The following is an 18,890-nucleotide window of genomic DNA, read 5'->3' as shown; positions in this document are numbered from 1 at the left end:
TGACCTAGAGTGGTATTCCATTATAATCTTTTTCAAGACGACAGTGATGGACATGTTACACTTCTGATATTTTCAGTTTTGTCTTGTTTTTGTGGTTTCGTTTGCTCATTCAGAATAGCAGACATTTTCTTTCTTTCTTTTTTTTTAAAGATTTTATTTATTTATTCATAGAGACACAGAGAGAGAGAGAGAGAGGCAGAGACACAGGCAGAGGGAGAAGGAGGCTCCATGCAGGGAGCCCAACATGGGACTCAATCCCCGTTCTCCAGGATCACACCCTGGACCAAAGGCAGCGCTAAACTGCTGAGCCACCCGGGCTGCCCTAGCCAGACATTTTCAAAGCACTTTTTCATTTTTATTTTTTTATTTTTTTATTTCTTTCACTAATATTTAGTTTAGTTTTCATTATTTTCTTACTTCCACTATCTAATCCTTCCAAGGGTTTTTTTTATCCTTGTTCTGTGTTTCCTGTCTTCTGACACTGGCATTGAGAGCTACAAATTTTCCCCTGACAATTGTTTGATATGCTACTCTCACTGACACTCATTCTTAAATCCATTAAACTTATAAATTTAGTTTTATTTTCTTTTAATTTTAAAGGGTGTTTTTAGATCCTGAAAGAACCACTTTACCAAACTTTCAATGTCAAAGCTAATCTTTATTGTGGCCCATTCCGAGGATGTGGCCTATATAATTTCTGCATTTTGGAATTTGTTAAGATATTCTTTGTGTTCTGCTTCAGCAATAATTTCTGTGAATGTTCTATTTGTGTTTGAAAAGGAGGTGTGGACTCTGTTGGCATAAAAGAAAAATATCTGAGTGCACAGATTTATATCCATATATAATCAGGGCTCTTAATTATGCTACTCCAATCTTCTCTGCCCTTTCTTATTTTGGTCTACGCTGGAATAAATGGGCTCACACAGCCATTTGCCTCCACGTATACTTACTTGTCCACACACCTGAGTTTTGTAGGGCATAGCAATATGGCCAGGCTAGCAGATGAGTCATGATTAAGTCTAGAACAGCACTGGTCAACAGAGGCTTTGATGATATCTTTGCTTCTTCTTGGGATGTTGGTTTAAGAACATAAGATCTAGAGCCATGGCAGCCATTTTTGTGACCATTGGCATCTTTATTCATTTTATAGTTTGTTTTCTCACAACATGTTGTGTCATCTTTATGGTTCTCTCATATTTATTTCTATTTTTCTGGTGTATATTTCTTTTTTAAAGAATCCCTCATAGTTGGTCCATGGGTAGGACATTTCTACCTGTCCTACCCATGGACCTGGTGCCCATGCAATGTCTATCATTTGCCCATGTTTCACACTGACCTTGGGCCTGAGCTCCCCAAGCCTTTCTGCCTTCACGGCAACTTCTGCCTTTATTTTCCTCCAATTCTGTTTTTTCCAGAGGATCTGATCTGTCTGCCCACATTCTGTCTTCCACAAATTGTTCAAAAGCTCTCCTCTGCTTGTGGCATTCTTGCTTTCCTGTATTACCAAGGGCCTATTCTTTTAAAAATATTTTTTTTGGTCATTTTATGGGAATTAAGGCTGAAATAAAGGTAGATGCATGAGCTCAGTTATCGTAATTCAGTATCAAAAATTTTAACACGGACTTCAATAATTCATTCTTTACAAATTTATAGGCAAATACTGGTCTTCAAATGATCCCATTTGGGCCAAGGGATATACTGATTACAGTTTTGTTTTCCCTTCCCTGGGCTATGTTTTATATTCCTTATGCTGCTGACTTTCTCCTGTACTATTTAAAATACATGCTTACTTCTAAGTAGATGCCCAACCTAAACTAAGGAGTCAAGCTTGAATTCACATCACATCGAATACACTTGACAGCAGGGCACACCTCGCATCAGCAGCTTTTGGGTGTAGATTTGACTGCAATCCATTGGACACTTGTGTCGATTCTCAGGCAACAGACAAGACTTTGAGGGTCAGGACCCCGAAGAAGCCTCGCTACATGGGTTAGGGGCTGGAGTCCACCCTTTCTGTGTCGGCCAGAGCACATTACGGGGCCTCCCCAAGCCTCGTGTCCTTCAATGATGAAGTGACCGGGTAGTGGTATCCACTTCATGGAACTACTATGATACTTGCACACGCAGTGCTCAGAGCTGTGGCCTGAGCAGTGAGCTGTGGCTCACTGCCTGTCCTCATGACCAGCCTCACAGTCCAAACTAAAGCCTAGAAACTTCCATGGTCAGCATGCACCAGCCAACCACCTGAGCACCTATGTGAACATAAGTCTTAAAAGCAGCCACCTACAGATACACAAAAGACAGGCAAACACTCGTCAAAATACACAAGGGTGTATGCGCATGTGTTTGTGTCTTCATTTATATGTGCTCATGTGCGTGTGTTCATGCGTGTAGATGAAAGTGGATGTGGATGTGTGTGTACATGCATGGTCATCTTCTGTGTTGAGGTGCTGGTGTATCTGTGCATGTACGTGGGTATGTGTGTACACGGGTGCATGTAAGGGTGCAGCTTGAGCTCATGATCGCATCTGTGCACGCGCACATGCATGTGTTTATATATGTTTGGAGGACAGTGCACGGACAGCATAGAGCACCTCATTCCTACAGCCCAACCTCAGCCTCACGGAGTTGCTCAGCTTACAGAAATCACTAAAACCCTCTGTCAAGTGCAGCTTTGCTGGCTGGTGCTCACTCACCCAGTGTCCAAAGGGATGCTCCAGCTGCCTTTACAGGGCTCGCATTAGCATAAATATTACATTAGTAGGACCGGTTAGAGTGTGCTTATCTCTCAAGAGACTCCGCAATATGATCTTGAGACACTTAAGTTTGACATGTGTGTCCCACATTTAAATAAAACCCTAAGACAATTTGGTCATGTGACTGACAGCTGGCAGGGGAGGGGGGATTGGAGGCACAAACAAATGTTTCTTCTTAAATAAAAAATTTATCCCTGAAGTATTTATGGATCAGTTTCCTAAATTGCTTTACAGTCGATAGAGGAAATTGTCCTTTTGCCATCTCCCATGATATCAGCATCCTTTTGAAGCCATGATCAACCTTCTTTCCATTCATCTTCCACCAATTTTTCAAGTTGGCATGAGTTATGGATTGTCCCCTCAGATCTCCTCTCTCCTGAAATAATTATAAAATTGAATTATGGTCTCATATTCAATACTTTCTGTAATTGGAAGAGCTACCCATAAGGAAGTCGGACAAAATCCGAGCATTGTGTTTATCATGTGCTTAGAGGTGTGGGCTTGCTCAGCCAGTAGGCACATCTTCATTCCAAGTGCAACCCAGAGCACCAACAAAGCAGGCAGGCTTACCTGAGATGCTCTCTCTTGTCCGTGTTTCAGTGAAACTGTGTACCTGGTATGCAGACATAGGCTTTCATGCCGATAGAAGGTTCTGGCTTCGTTATCTGGGGCTGTTACAACAAGATGCATCAGACTGGGTGGCTTATGTCTCCCAGTTCTGGAGGCTGGAGGTCCAAGCTCAGGCAGAGGGGCAAGCAACCACCCTCCTGGCTCTTGGCAGGCGCAGTCCCGTCATGGGGGGTCAAAGCCCCATGACCTCATCTAAGCTAATGACCTTTCAAGCCCCCCCATCCCCATCACTCCGTGTGGGTAGGGTTTCACCACCTGAATTCTAGAGGACACCAGCCTTTCGCCTGGAACAGGTTCCACGTCTGTCGTGGTGTCTGTCCAGGTTGCAAAGAGTAGGCTTCGCTGAAGCCCCCTCACATAGGCATGGATATGGCAGGGTGGATGGGGAGCCTTCCAGAAGCAAGCTACCTAACCCAGCCTGCAAGGGTCTGTTGCCCCCTCCACAGTAGGAACCAGAGCCCCTGCATTATCTGGGAGGCCCAACTATGGCTCAGGATGCACCACACACATATGCACAGCAGCAAGACAGACAGCACTCTGCCCATGACCCCGCCACAATCCAGCGCTGAGCAAGCCAACCTTCACCAACATCACAAGACAGAAGCCTTCCCTGCTGGCCGGCACAACTGAGGGCCGCCTTCACGTCAGCTCCAGCCCTGCAAGGAAGCCCCTGGCATGCTAGCTGTGTGGGCATCTAGGCAAAGTGGGTAGTGGCATCCCAGCCTCTGCCCTCGTGGGGAAGATGACATGGAGGCCCATGCAAAGCCATCCTACCGACCTGGGTGGCAGCTCAAAGCCACACAGAGGTGCTGCCCCGCAGGGACCACCATGCCTACATGGCTACTAGTGTAACTTCCAGGGCATGGGGCTCACAGCCCTTGGGAACCTGGACTCACAGCCCCATGCAGCAGCTGGTAGCCACAAGTTGCCGGGTGCACCTGAATGGGATGTGCTTTGGGGGGAAATACAGCAGACCCCAAAGCCAGCATGAAACAAAGGGTGCGTAATATCTCAAAAGTAACGTTACAAGTTAAAATGATCATATGTGGGCAATGTGGGGTTACATAAGGTATATATTATTAAAATCGATTTCAAATTGACGCGTAAGAGGTTGGAGAAAATGTAGGGTGGATTCACACAAAGGAAGGAGAGCCTGCCGCACGCTGAGACCTGGTTGCGCCTTGAGGACAATCCACACAGCTAGACAAGCCATCCATCCCGGGCGGCCGGGTACTGAGTGGGGGCTCTCGCCGGAGGGGCTAGAGTCGTCAGCCTCAGAGGCGGGGAGCAGGATGGAGGTTAGTGGGCACAGTGGGGAGATGGGGACTTATCGCTCAGTAGGGACAGAGTTCCGCTTCGGGAAGGTGAAAAGTTCCGGGAGCGGCCGGTGGCCGTGTGAAAGCACTTAGTGCCACTGAGCTACACCCTGAAAACGGCTCAAATGGTAAATTTTATGTGATGTGTATTTCACCACAACAAAGCTTTTTAAATCAATTTCACCTGTTTCTTCTATTCACTTGTATGTCTTATCTACTAGAACCCTTTATACATGGAAGTTTACTTAAGATTTTACGGATTTTCTGCTAGAACATTGAAAACGATCAATGTGGCAGCTTATGTGTATCCGACAGCACGGGGCCAGAGGGAACCAGTTATTTAATCAGCAAACATTCAGTGACCAGCTCTGCACAAGTCAGGGTGGCAGGTCTCAGTATGTTAAAAAATGAACATAAGGTGCAATCCTAACATAGCTGCAAGGGGCTTACGGTGAGACGGGGAGAGCCGCGTGTGTGCGTGCACACGGGTGTGCATCAGATGTGCGTAGGAAGACTAGAGTTGGCACAACAGAGTGTCCAGTGGCAGAGGCCGCCCGCCAAGTGAGAGAAGAGACCCGCCGCCTGCCCTGAGGCCCCACCGGCCCAGCGGGCGCTCAGCACCTGTGTGTGCGGAGTGGGCGTGGGAGCGGGACAGGTGCAGAGGCCTGTTAGATGTCTGTTGGCCTATGACCTCGAATAGATTTCATCAGAAGGGATAGGATGGTATGTGTGATGCACCCGATATTATGACATGGACTTTTTTATAATTATAAAGCTATTCTTGTAAAATTTTTAAAAGATTTTATTTATGTATTCATGAGACACAGAGAGAGAGACAGAGACACAGGCAGAGGGAGAAGCAGGCTCCACGCAGGGAGCCCCACGCGGGACTCGATCCCAGGTCTCCAGGATCACGCCCTGGGCTGAAGGCGGCGCCAAACCACTGAGCCACCCGGGCTGCCCATATACATGGATTTTTATCCATATAACTAAAATAAATAACAGAACACATAAGTAGACAGGGGAGAAGAGATAGGTCGTCCGACAGGAGATTTCTACTTATAAATACAGAAAGAATAAGGAGAGTATAAACTTATTATCGAACACCAAAATAATCACATGTTTGTGGAGAACACGGGTATGTGCAGTTTCAAAGTATCTCCCCCACAGTATTTATTAATTACAAGGGCAAAAAGAGTAATTTTATTCTTTCTTATTTACCTTATATTCTCTAATATTTCTGATGAATATTTATTTACCTTTTAACACTTACTTTATAATACTTGCATTTTTTTTCTAATTAGGAATTCCAGCAGACACCACCTGAGCCCGATGCTCAAGGTTAACAGCACCAGGAATCACGCATGGTGACATCACGTGCCACTGCAGGTGGCACCGAGGACACACATCACCTCCCAATCTAATCATCCCGGCAGGTTGACCCAAACTCAGGGACATTTTACCCAATACCAGACCCAGGCTCTTCAAAGCGTAAAGTTCTGAGGGACAAGGAAATACTGAGGAATTATCACAGCTTGGAGAGAATTAAGGAGAAAAAGCTAGGCGCAGGGATCCCTGGGTGGCGCAGGGGTTTAGTGCCTGCCTTTGGCCCAGGGCGCGATCCTGGAGACCTGGGATCGAATCCCACATCGGGCTCCCGGTGCATGGAGCCTGCTTCCCCCTCTGCCTATGTCTCTGCCTCTCTCTCTCTCTCTCTCTCTCTCTCTCTCTCTGTGTGACTATCATAAAAAAAATAAATAAAAATTTAAAAAAAAATTAAAAAAAAAAGCTAGGTGCTTTGTGGGGGAGCGGGGTGCTGGGACGGAAGTTCTGGGACTAGCTCATGCCAGCGTTAGTTCTTACTCCTGACAAAGGCACTGTGTCATGCGAGATGCAGGGTCACCCTCAGGTATTTCTGCAATGTTTCTGTAAGTCTAAAGTTGTATCAAAGTGTAAAAGTTGAGACAAATACAGAGGCCCGGGCCAGACGCGCCCAGGCCAGCTCTCTGGTCACCTGCTCAAAGCCCGTCATCATCTGGTCCCTGCATCCCCTGCCCGCTCCCAGGTTGCTGTCCGACGCGGGCCAGAGTCAGGAGCCCGCAGCCACCTCTGGCCCACTGTCAGGAGGGCTGAAACCCTTTGTTTACTTGAGGGCCATCCAGAGAGGTCCTGACTCGGTTTTATTAAATGACAAAAGTAGGGAGTCCTCATTCTAAAATGTCAAAGAAAGCACGTGAATGAGAGAAACAATAACAAACAGTTCACCTCCACATAAGTCCATCCCAACCCAGAGGCAACCAGGTCCCGATGGGCCGGCAGCTTCTCCATGCTTCTCCGCAAATGTGGTTTTCTTTCCTACCTTTACGAAGAAACAAGGGTCATCTCACATGTGCAATCTTGAAACTGGCTTTCCTCATTTCACAGCTCCTTGTGGGTATTTCTTAGATATATGGCTGTATAACTCGTCCCCAGTGCGCCCAGAGCTGCAGACCATTCCAGCATCCGATCTTATTATGGTTGTACTAGAGTTTACCAGCCTTTCTCCTATGGATAGATTCAGGTCATTTCCAGGGTCCTGCCACATAAGCAATAACTACCTCCTTATCTATCAGCACTCTTGTTTCTGAAGAAGAGTCCCTAAGAGGGATGGTTAGGACAAAGGATACAAGCATTTTTAGTTTAATAAATATCCTTCTATGGATGGCTCTTCCTAGTGGGTTTAGCAGTCCCATCCCCACCAGCCAAGGAGGGGGACTCCATGTGTCAAACCCGCACCTGCATCCATTCATTCAGCAGGAGTTTAGCCCAAGGCCAATGTGACCCACTCCATTAAAATGTTTATTTTATTATACATTGTTTATATATATATATAAAAATATGTATATATATGCATATATATGATCTCTCTCTGTGTATATATATACAAACACACACACACACACACACATATATATATATATATATATATATATATATATATATATATATACACACACACACAGATTTCTGGTCTATTGATTTTTTTTAAGATTTTTTATTTTTTATTCATGAGAGACACAGAGAGAGAGGCAGAGACACAGGCAGAGGGAGAAGCAGGCTCCCTACAGGAAGCCAGATGTGGGACTTGATACCAGGACCCCAGGATCACGACCTGAACCAAAGGCAGATGCTCAACCACTGAGCTACCCAGGTATCCCCCATCTATTCATTTATTTCACGTTTTTTCCCCCATCACTTCTATTCTGTTTTGGTCCTAGTAGCTTTCTACAAAGACCTATGGGCAGGGAGAACACGCAGCCAAAGCCATACTTCCTCCTAAAGTTTTCCTGGCAAGTCTCTCACATTCGTTGCTCTTTAGGAGATTTAAAATAACTTCTGCTAATTCAAATAAAATTCATTGGGATTCTATTTGGAACTGTGTCACATCTATGAAATAAATACATGAAATGCGTTAGTGTTTACAGTAGATTAACATATAAATAATGTATACCTACAGAATCTAGCTTTGTGTTAAAATATGTACAGATACACACACACATATATTTGCTAGAGATTTGTACTTCTGAGTTTTAGACATGCCTCTCCAGAAATATAGAGAAATATAGGCTGGATATCTCCCTTTATCTGAGAATGAATTTACATTTTACAAAAGGTTTTACAGTTTTCTTCAGGGTGTATCTTGAACATTCATAAATTTTTTTTTTTTTTTTTTTTTTTTTTTGTCCAGGGATTTTACGTTTTGGGCAATGTTTTATCTCACTCCCAGGAGAACACCAGTTGCTACTTAAAAAAGAGAAGATTTTGTTGATCTTTGTGAGTTAATTTTTCTCCCAGTCACCTCTTTAAATTTTCTGTCTTTTATTTTAGCAAAAGCCCTTAGGTTTTCTGAATATAGAATCTCATCATCTGTAATTAAAGATTCAAGTGATTTTTTTTTCATGTTTATTTCACTAGGTATAAGCTCCATAAGGTCAAGAATTAGTGTTTTTGTTTTTACATTATATCCCACTCTCGGCACACAGTAAGGTCTCAGTAAGTATGATTCACAGGGATGGAAGGGAGGAGGGAGGAAGGGCGAGGGAGAGAGGGTTTAGCATTTCATTGCCAGATGTGATGCTTGCTGTTCTAACAAGTCGTCTTAACAGGATATAGACACTTTATCATTGAGCCATCTCTGGTGTGTGACCTGCGGCTTCAAACCTGGGGGAGCCACGCGACACCTCTGTCACCTGGTTCCTCTGACAGAACTGGATGCTGCCTCCCGATTCCCGGGTGGCATTGCCCCTCTGCAGGGATGAGACAGGAGGGGAGCTGGCACCTGTTGAGCTGCCCCTCTGGGCCCGGCACTGTGCTGAGTTTTCTGACGTGTTCATTCAAGTCTCCCACAAACCAGTGAGGTAGATGCTCAGGTTCTCGGGTATTTCTCACTCTTGCCTCCGGAGACTATTTTTATCGGAATCCACAATCTCTAAAAAGTAAACATCACTCACTTCCCTGGGGAGCACACACAAAAAAAGAAATCTCATACCTATATGTTACTTTATGAATCATACCCTCCAAATTTTCCTTCGTTTTATTCACCAGATTTCTTTCGAATGAGGACTTTATTATTTTTTTAATATTTTATTTATTTATTCATGAGAGACACAGGGAGAGGCAGAGACACAGGCAGAGGGAGAAGCAGGCTCCCTGCGGGGAGCCCGATGCAGGACTCGATCCCAGGACCCCGGGGTCATGACCTGAGCCAAAGGCAGATGTGCAACCGCTGAGCCACCCAGGTGTTCCAAAAGTAGCATTTTAAAACTGAACATTCCCTCAAAAATCAAACATGGAATTACCATACAATCCAGCAATTCCATTTGTGAGTCTATTTCCCCAAAGAATGAAAAGCAGGGATGCAAACAGGTGCTTGCACACCCGTGTTCATAGCAGCAATATTCACAACAGCTGAAAGGGGGAAAGAGACTTGGCTGAATGGATAAACAAAACGAGGTCTCTCCATATAGTGGAATGTTACTCAGCTCTAAGAAGGAAGGAAATGCTGGCCCTTGCTACAAGGATGAACCACAAGGACATTCTGCTAAATGCAATGAGACAGAAACAAAAGAACAAATACTGTATGACTTGTGAGCATCTATGAGCCACCTGGGGGAGTCAAATCCCTAGAGATAGAAAGTAGAGGGGGTTTGCCAGGAATGGTGGGTGGGGGAGGGGCGTCAGTGTTTACTGGGTTCAGTTTGGGAAGATGGAAAAGCTCGCAGATGGACGGTGGTGCTGGCTGCACAACGTGTGAGTGTACTTAATGTCTCTGAACTGTACACTTAAAAATGACGTGAATGGTAAATTTAATGTTATATACATTTCATGACAATAAAAAACACATTTTAACTGTTTTTTAAAAGTGGCATGTTGTCTTGCCTCTCCCAATGACTGCTGAAGCTCAGTCCTCATCCATGGGAAAGAAGTACAGAAGAGTACAGTTTCTAGAGGCAGACAGACAGATAGACAGACAGGCTTCCTGTTCTGGCCTTACTGTTTCTCAGCTGTGTGACCTACAAGAAGCTGTCCCCCATTCACAGCACTTTTGACGTCAAATGTGTGGGTTTTCCACACCAAGAAATCCTCTAATTTTCCATGGACACCTGCTGGGTGTCCTATAATTTAATTCAGTTCTGACACTAACCACAAAGACTGAATGTTGACCCCATGGGTTAAAGGCTCAGACTCCCAGGACTGCTCCCACTTCAGATGCCACTTGTAAATAGTGTGTCCCTGGTTCACTCACACTTCTACCCAACATGGCTACAAATTGGGGGTTACCATGACTCCCTCCTCAGGTTTAAGAATTTGCCATGATAGTTGACAAAGAACTCAGGGAAACACTTATGTTTACCAATGTATTATAAATACTATTGCCAATAATACAAATGAACAGCCAGACAAAGGGGTATCGAGGCAAGGTCCAAAAGGTCCTAAGCACAGGAACTTCTGTTCCCCTTGGAGTTGGGTGCATCACTCTCCTGTCATGAGGATATGTTTACCAACCCAGCAGCTCCCAGAATCCCACACTTCAGAGATTTTTATGGAGGCTTTATCATGTAGGCATGAGAGATCATTAACTCAATCTCCAGCCTCTCTCCTCTCCCCAGAGCTTCGGATGGGTTGACAATTCCAAGCTTCTAACCATGATTTGGTCATTCTGGAGACCAGACCCCACCCTGAGGCTATCCGGAAGCCCACCAGGAGTGACTTCATTAGAATAATACTTTTACCACCCATGAAATTTCAAGGGATTTAGGAACTGGGGGCAGAAACCAAATATATATTTCAAAGGATGTCACAGAACTTAGGAAAGTTACTTCACCTTCTGAATCTTAGGACTGTTGTGTGGAATTTATAAACCAAAGTTTGCAGCAGTTCCTAGCACTATGCCCACCACGTGACAGTCCAATAATAAAGGTAATGAATGCCTGCTGTTGCTGCAGTGAAGACATATATGATAACCACTGGAACTGCAAATCTGTGGGGGATTACTGCCATTTAATTCTCTAGATAGGAAAAAACTCACTCATCTGATTGTTCTGTAACTAATTTTCTTTATATTTTTAGATGCAGTGTCCAAAACAATCTTGGAGGACTCACATTTCTCTTTCATAACGTACTACAAAGCCACTGCAGCCAAGAGACCAAGGTGCTGGCAAAGGCTTGACATACAGGTTCAAGAAATTGAATTGAATCTAGAAATAAATTCTTCCATTTATGTTCAATTCATTTTGACAAGGATGCCAAGACAACTCAGTGGTAGGAAGAATACTCTTTTCCACAGATGGTGCTGGGACCACCGGATATTCACACGCAAAAGAATGAAGCTGGATCCCTACCTCACATCATACACAAAAATTAACACAAAATGGATCATGGATACAAGTGTAACAACGAAACCCATAAAACTCTCCAGAGAAAAAAAGGCGTGAAATCTTTGTGACCTAGGGTTATGCAATAGTTTGTTAAATACAATACTAAAAGCAGAAGTAACAAAAGAGAATATTACAAATTTGGACTTCATCCAACTGAACATTTCTGTGCTGCAAGTAAGACTATCAAGAAAATAAAAAGATGACCCACAGAATGGGGCATGATCATATACATTTATGACTTTTATCCAGAATATATAAAGAACTCTTACAACTCAACAATAAAAAGACAAGTAATCTAATTGAAAAATGAGCAAAGATTTTAATTATACACTCCCCCCCCCTCCAAAAACAATACACAATCAGCCAGTAAGCCCATGAAAAAGTGCTCAACATTGTCAATCATTGGGAAAATGCATATATCAAACCCACACCCCTAGTGTGGGCAATAGCAAAGCATTGGTAAGGGACATGGAGAAGTTGGAACCTGCATATATTGAATGTGCTTTAAAGAATGTGAAGTGGTGTAGTCACTTTTTAAAATGACTTGGCAGTTCCTCAGAATGTTAAATATAGGGTGGTCATATGACCCAGCAATTCCACTCCTACATATCTACTCAAGAGAAATGAAAACATCCACAAAAAAAACTGCTCATACAGCAATGATTCATAATAGCTAGGAAGGAGATATAATCCAAATCTCCATCACCTGATGAATGGATAAATAAGATATGATATACCCATTCAGGAGGATATATTATATATATATAATCTACATTTATTTGACAATAAAAAGGAATGAGGTACAGGTGCATAAAAAAACATGGATAAATTCTGAGGACATGATGCTAAGTGGAAGCAGCCAATCACAAGGGACTATCTAGTGCATGATTCCATTTATACGATGTGTCTGGAACAGGCAAATCTATAGAGACAGGAACTAGATTAGTGTTAGTGATGAGAGGGATGGGAAGTACCTGCTGGTAGAAAGGATACAGGGTTTCTTTTGCAAGGGAACAAAAAGGCAGCACCTTGGTGGGTATTTGACTGAATAGCTGGTACTACCTCGAGCCCGGGGGATGCAGGAAACTACCCATCACAGCCTCTAAACCACTTCTCCTGCTTGCTCTCTAAGCCCCAGCCCCTCGGATGTTCCAGCCTTCCCTTATGAAGCCTCCTCTTCCCATCCTTGCTGTCCACACGTGATCAACGCCCCTCCCCATCCTTGGAAACACTTCGCCGCTGCCCCCCCTCCCGCCCCCCAAGCCTCCTCTCCATCCCTACTCCTGCCAAGTACCCTTGGATGGGCCACGGCAGTGCCAGCCAGTTCAACTGTCCAGTCCTCAGCCTCTGTGACCTGGCTTTGTCCCCACCATGAGGGAAACTGTGGAATCAGCCTCACCTTCAGGTTCCTGTGCCTACAGCTAGACACTTACCATCAGATATTCGTTGCTGCACAAGCATGACCCTCAGGTGGTGAGCTAGGACAAACCTGGTCATTCCCACAAGCCAAACCTCTGATACTTCAGAAGCAAAGATTCTGAAGCTAAAGCAACAATAATCTCCAATGCAATGACTTCATTCTTGAGCCACAAAAAACCCCAAAACGGGAACTCTGGAGACATGCCTGAGCTTAAGCCATTATGAAATGGCATCTGAGCAAAATAATTATCTTTAGAAAGCCAGGTGATTTTTGGACACCCGACATTTAGAGGGCTGAGACCAAGTCAGTAGGTAAGGTATCCTATCATTGCATAGAAACCAACATAACCAGCATTAATACACACGGATCTGTATCCATACGTACATATACCCCCTCCTCCATCTTTGTAGCCATCCCTGCCCTCACTCATCCATTTACCCGCCCATCCCTCTATCCTTGCACCCATCTTTCCTTCCATCCATCTATCCATCCATCATCATCCATCCTTCTATCCATCTATCATTATCCACCTATGTACTCCCTCATCCTCTATTCACTCATCCATCCATCTACCCATGCACTCATCCATCCTTCCACTCACTCATCCATATACTCACACCCATCCATCTATCATGCATCCATCTATCCATGCATTCACCCATCCTCTCGTCCATCCATCCATCCATCCTCACACTCATACCCATCCATCCATCTATCCAGCGGGCCAGCCAGCCAGCCACCCATCCATCCATTCATCTATCCATCCATCCATCCTTTTATTTATCTATCATCATCCATCCATGATAGATATCATCCATTCTGTATCAATCCATCTATCCGTCATCCTTCTGTCCCCCTATCTATGCACAAACATGTCCTTCAGCTCCAGTGTTGTCTTCCCTGCTTGCCAATATAAATAAGGTCTTGATATCCTACTTTGTTGACATACCAGATAAAAACTGTCTGAAGAATCCACATGGTCTGTCCCACAGGCTGGATTTGTCTGTTTTCCTTGGCATCATTTGGTTTGTTTCTTTATTCCCTGAATTTCCTATAAACTGAAAAGTAATCTGGAGTCTCCATGAAATTGAGGTTAAATATTTTTGTTGAGACCACTTCACAGACAGGCTTTGTATCTCTTCTTCCCAGGGGTACATGATACTGATGCTGCTCTCAGTGGCACTAACTTGATCACCTGGACAAGGTGGGGCCTCAAGACCCTTGCCGCAGAGCAGGGCATGCCCTCACAAGTTACAACAGTGGTGGATGTGATTCTGGGCACTGGGTGACCACCAATCTACATCATTTTTACGAATGGCCTGACACTGATGGTCAAGTTTGCATCGAGGAGGACGAGTGTTCTGCAGTGTGACAGGATGGTGACATGGGTGGAAGCCCCAGGGCCTTCCATCTGATGTGGGACACTGGTCCAAGCCAGAGCGGGGCAGGGACAGAATGAGGAGGGACAGTACAGAGGCAGAAATGACAGGATCTGGTGAGGGTTTCATGGAAATGGAGGAGTCTGGGTTTGAGTGTGGGCAACCTGCTGGACGGCATGGGCTTCTCTCTGAACCTGAAAGTGCAGGGGGCAAGCAGGAGGACCAGGGGGAGGTGGGCTCAGGTGCAGCCCCCAGGGCATCCGTGGGGCATGTGGGAGGCCGTGCACAGAGGGGCTGGGGCTGGGGGCTCCAGGACTCAGCTGCGGGCCAGGATCAGAGGAGCCTGGAAGGGGAAGGCGGCTCCAGAAGGCAGCCAGGAAGCCTGGACAGGAGGACTAGGAACTCCAAACATGCTCATTTTTGAAACTGGGAAGGAGACATTTGAGAGAGGGTGAGGCATCAGAGAAAGCGAGAGAAGAGCGTGTCAGGTAGGCAAAGCTTTAAGACGACGTCCTCCTGAGGTAGGCTTTTTGATGCCATATGACAGGTCCGATGACAGAAAGTGGTAACATTTTAAGACAAAAAAGCTTACCATTAGGCAGTCTGGTTTATTCGTTTGTTTGTTTGTTTTTTAAATTCTGCTTTATCTTTTTTCTTCCAAATTGAGATAACATGGACATGCATCGCTGTAGGGGTTCCAGGTGCACAGAGCAATGGCTTCACTTACATACACTGTGGGGCGGCCCCCGTAAGTGTGGTGAACAACCATCAACTCATAGACACAGCGAAAAGAAAAAGAAAAAAAAGTTCCCCCGTGATGACAACACTTAGGATCTACTGTCCTGTGACAGCTTTCCCGGGGAGTCACAGCCGGGGTGCCTGTCGCCTCGGTGCCACCTATCGCATCCCTAGCTCTCGCTCACCTTATACCCGTAGGTCTGTACCTCCTGACCACCGTCCCCCGGTGTCCCCTCCCCACCGCCCCTGCTCCTGGGAACCACACATCTGATCTTTTTTCTATGAATTTGGTTGGTTTTGTTGTAGGGGCTTCGTTTGTTTGTTGTTTGTTGTTTGTTGTTTGAGGCCCCCCAACAAGAGATCACGTGGTATCCGTCTTCCTCTGACTTATTCACTTAGCATCACGCCCTCAAGCTCCATCCACGGTGTCCCAAATGCCAGAAATTCCCCGTTTTTCCATGGCTGGATAACCCCCAACACGTACATACATTACAACTTCTTTATCCAGCCACCCGTTAGCAGACATGTTCGTGTCCCTGTCTTGGCTGCGGGAAATAATGCTGCTGCAAACACGGGGTGTAGCTACCTCTTCAAAATGCTGTTTTCTTTCTTTCTTTCTTTCTTTCTTTCTTTCTTTCTTTCTTTCTTTCTCTCTCTCTCTCTCTCTCTCTCTCTTTCTTTCTTTCTTTCTTTCTTTCTTTCTTTCTTTCTTTCTTTCTTTCTTTCTTTCTTTCTTTTCTTTCTTTTTCTTTTTTTTTTTCTGCATTCCCAGAACTGGGATTGCCAGATTGTAGGGGAGCTCCATTCTGAACTTTTGGAGGGGCCTCCACGCCCTCCTCCACGGGCCGCACCAGTTTGCATTCCCACCAACCGCGCCCGAGGGCCCTGCTCCCCCACCCCCTGCCAGGAACTGCTGTCCTGGTGACACTGTTCGAACAGGCACGAAGTGAGAGCTCACTGTGGTTTTGATCTGCGTTTCCCAAATGACTAGTAACATTGAGCGTCTTTTCATGTTCCCGTTGGCCATTCATATATAATCTTCTTTGGAAAAATGTCTACTCATCTTTTGCTCCCACCCCCCCTCCTCTTTTTTTGAAAATGAAAGTCATAGCTCATAAATTACTTTCATGGGTCATTAAAGGATCCCAATCCACATCGTGAAAGACAGCACAGTGCTATGTCTCCAGACCACCAGGGAAGGCTGCCTCTGCCCCCGAAGGTCTGTGAGCGTGTGCCCCATGCGGGCAAATCCACAGAAACAGGCATGTCAGGTCTCTGGCTGGGTCTGGTGTGCAGGGAGGGGCGGGGGACAGGTGCCCAGAGAAAGGGTAGATCTGCGGCCCCCTGGCTGCTGTGATTCCAGCTGACATCGCCAGGTTGTACTATTTCACAGTCAGCAGTGCTCCCCAAGTGGCCCCAACCCCGTCCCCAGTCACTGTGTGAGCCTGTCCACATAGCAGGGACCAGGCACCTGCTCACCGGCCCGAGCCTGACTCCCTTCTCTTGCCTCAGCCCGGCTCAGAGCAGGAGGGGCAGCAGTTTGCCCAAACCTCCTGATATAAAAAAAAAAAAAAACAAGGGGCACCTGGGGGGTTCAGTGAGTTAAGTGTCTGCCTTTGGCTCAGGTCATGATCTCAGGGTCCTGGGATCGGGTCCTGTATCGGGCTCCCTGCTCAGTAGGGCACCTGCTTCTCTCTCCTGCTCTCCCTGCTTGTGCTTTCTCTTTCTCTCTGTCAGACAAATAAAATCTTGAAACAAAACAAAACCAAAATGGGAGCCTGCCCGCTCCTTAACCCCAAGCGAAAGGGGCTCCATCCCACACTGTGCGTAGCTCCCAGAGGCTGCCCTGCCCTCCTGCAAAGAAGATCCAGCTGCCTTTGTACCTTTTTGTTTTTGTTTTTGTTTTCCTTTCAAGCTCAACATTGCTCCACGAGAATGCTTCCGGGAAATGGAGCGCAGCATAGATGCTGGCCTGGTCGTTAACGAGCCCCCGCAAGCAGCCTGGGAACCAGTTCAGACACCCTTGTCTCAGGCGAAGAATTGCTCACTGGGCAAGAGATGAATCATTGAGGACTAGAAATGATCACTGAGGATTTTCAGTTAAACTACTTTGCCTTCTGTGGAGGTAAGAGTGTCAGAAGGGTTTACATGTGAATGTACTCGGGCCATCTGGGACGTGTTTCAGCAAAATCCCAAGGATCTGCCTCCCGCCCCCTTTGGTGTTTGGGTCCTTTCAGGAAGGAGCATTTGATGCAACCAGGGGGAATGAGGAAGATCTTCTTGCAGGAAGGGGTATTTAGGTTGGGATTTGAAGAATCACCTTCAGTGTGGGGAGTGTCTCAGGCCCAGAGGAAATGTAGGAAGGCAGGAGGATTTAGGGTGGCTCCTTTGGAAACCCAGAAGGGTCCTGGGTCACGGCAGGGTGCATGGGAGGGTGGGAAGGTGGCAGAGCCAGGACACAGGCACTGGCACACAAGCCGGGGGGGGGGGGGGGGGGGAAGCCACAGTCTGCAGGTAGGGGGAGCCGTCGGGAGGTCACGGGGTGCAGGGGAGGCGTCGGGAGGTCACCCACAGGGAGCCAGGTAACCGATCTGCTATAAATCACACACAGTGAGACGCTCTGGAGCGGCGGCAGCTGGAGGCGGCACACGGGAGGCTTCGGCAATTCTGCGAGCAAGGGGTAGGGGCTGGAGTGCGCCCTGTGCCCAGAGACCCTCCGCCCTCTCGGAGCTCCCGTCCCCCGTCACTCGGACAGCCGGGCCCCCGAGGAACAGGGACTGCGGAGAAGGCACGTGACCAGGCAGCCCACCTGGGCCCCAGCGACCATGATGTCACCGTGGCCCAGTGGCTGCCACTTCTGACAGTAACTGTCTCATCGTGTTTCTCTTTCCCGCATCCCAGTCCCACGAAAACCCGGGAGAGGAAGCTGCAGGGGAGACGGCGTCCTCACCATGACTCCTGCCATCAAAGGTCCTTTTGCTCCTCTTGGTGGTGGCACTGTCACCAGGCACGAATCGAGGCCTCGAGATTTCACCCGGTCACCCCCCAGGTTGTGTAGGCGGAGGCCTAGGGCCACGGCCTTGCTTCCAATATGATGCTGTTGCACCCTGACGTCTCCTCGAAATCTGTCACCAACGTGGAACCTTCCTTCTCCCTCCCCGCAGGAGGACGGCATCTCCAGAGACGCCCAGAGCCCTGCCCCCAGCTGCCCTCTGTGGTCACCCCGGCGTCACCCAAGTAAGAGGGTGCTTTTGTGCTTTTAGGAGTCCTGGGTGACCGCGCAGGATGGGGAATCACGGCCCTCCAACCAATCTGGCCCCCGTGCCTGTTTTTGTAAATAAACTTTTATTGTAACAAGGCTGTGCCTGTTCATTTGTGGATTGTCTGCAGCTGCTCCTGTCCAGGACAGTAGAGCAGAGAGTGCCCGTGCGGCCACAAGGTGAAAAATATTGGTGACTGGCACTTTGCAGAAAAGTTTTCCAAAGTCTGATCCAAGGAGTCCATCTCCGCATGGAGAGGCCCCGAGGCCACAGCGGGGAGGCCCAGCTGTTCCACGTAGCGGCCTCGGGGCCAGGCACGGCCATTTCCTGCCAGGGCGGAGGTCCTGAGGGACACGGGCAGAAGTGGCCCCGGACCCCAGGTGACCCACAGAGCAGGGGTGAGGAATGATGGCTGTCAGGCAGTGCTGGTCATCTATTACCCAACACCAGATACCCCCTCCCCCTCCCCCCTCC

General features: G+C 46.8%; 1 long non-coding RNA gene across 1 annotated transcript; it reads left to right on the top strand.

Annotated features, from left to right (window-relative positions):
- The first annotated feature begins 16,863 nt into the window (after nucleotides 1-16,863).
- Nucleotides 16,864-18,514, top strand: LOC144290135 (uncharacterized). The gene is made up of 2 exons (XR_013357966.1): nucleotides 16,864-17,281; nucleotides 17,768-18,514. It is a non-coding gene; the product is annotated as an uncharacterized LOC144290135 (long non-coding RNA).
- The last annotated feature ends 376 nt before the right edge of the window (nucleotides 18,515-18,890 follow it).

This window comes from Canis aureus, chromosome 1 (assembly GCF_053574225.1).
Source record: "Canis aureus isolate CA01 chromosome 1, VMU_Caureus_v.1.0, whole genome shotgun sequence".
Taxonomy (NCBI): Eukaryota; Metazoa; Chordata; class Mammalia; order Carnivora; family Canidae; genus Canis; species Canis aureus.
This window is presented reverse-complemented; position numbering and strand designations above follow the sequence as displayed.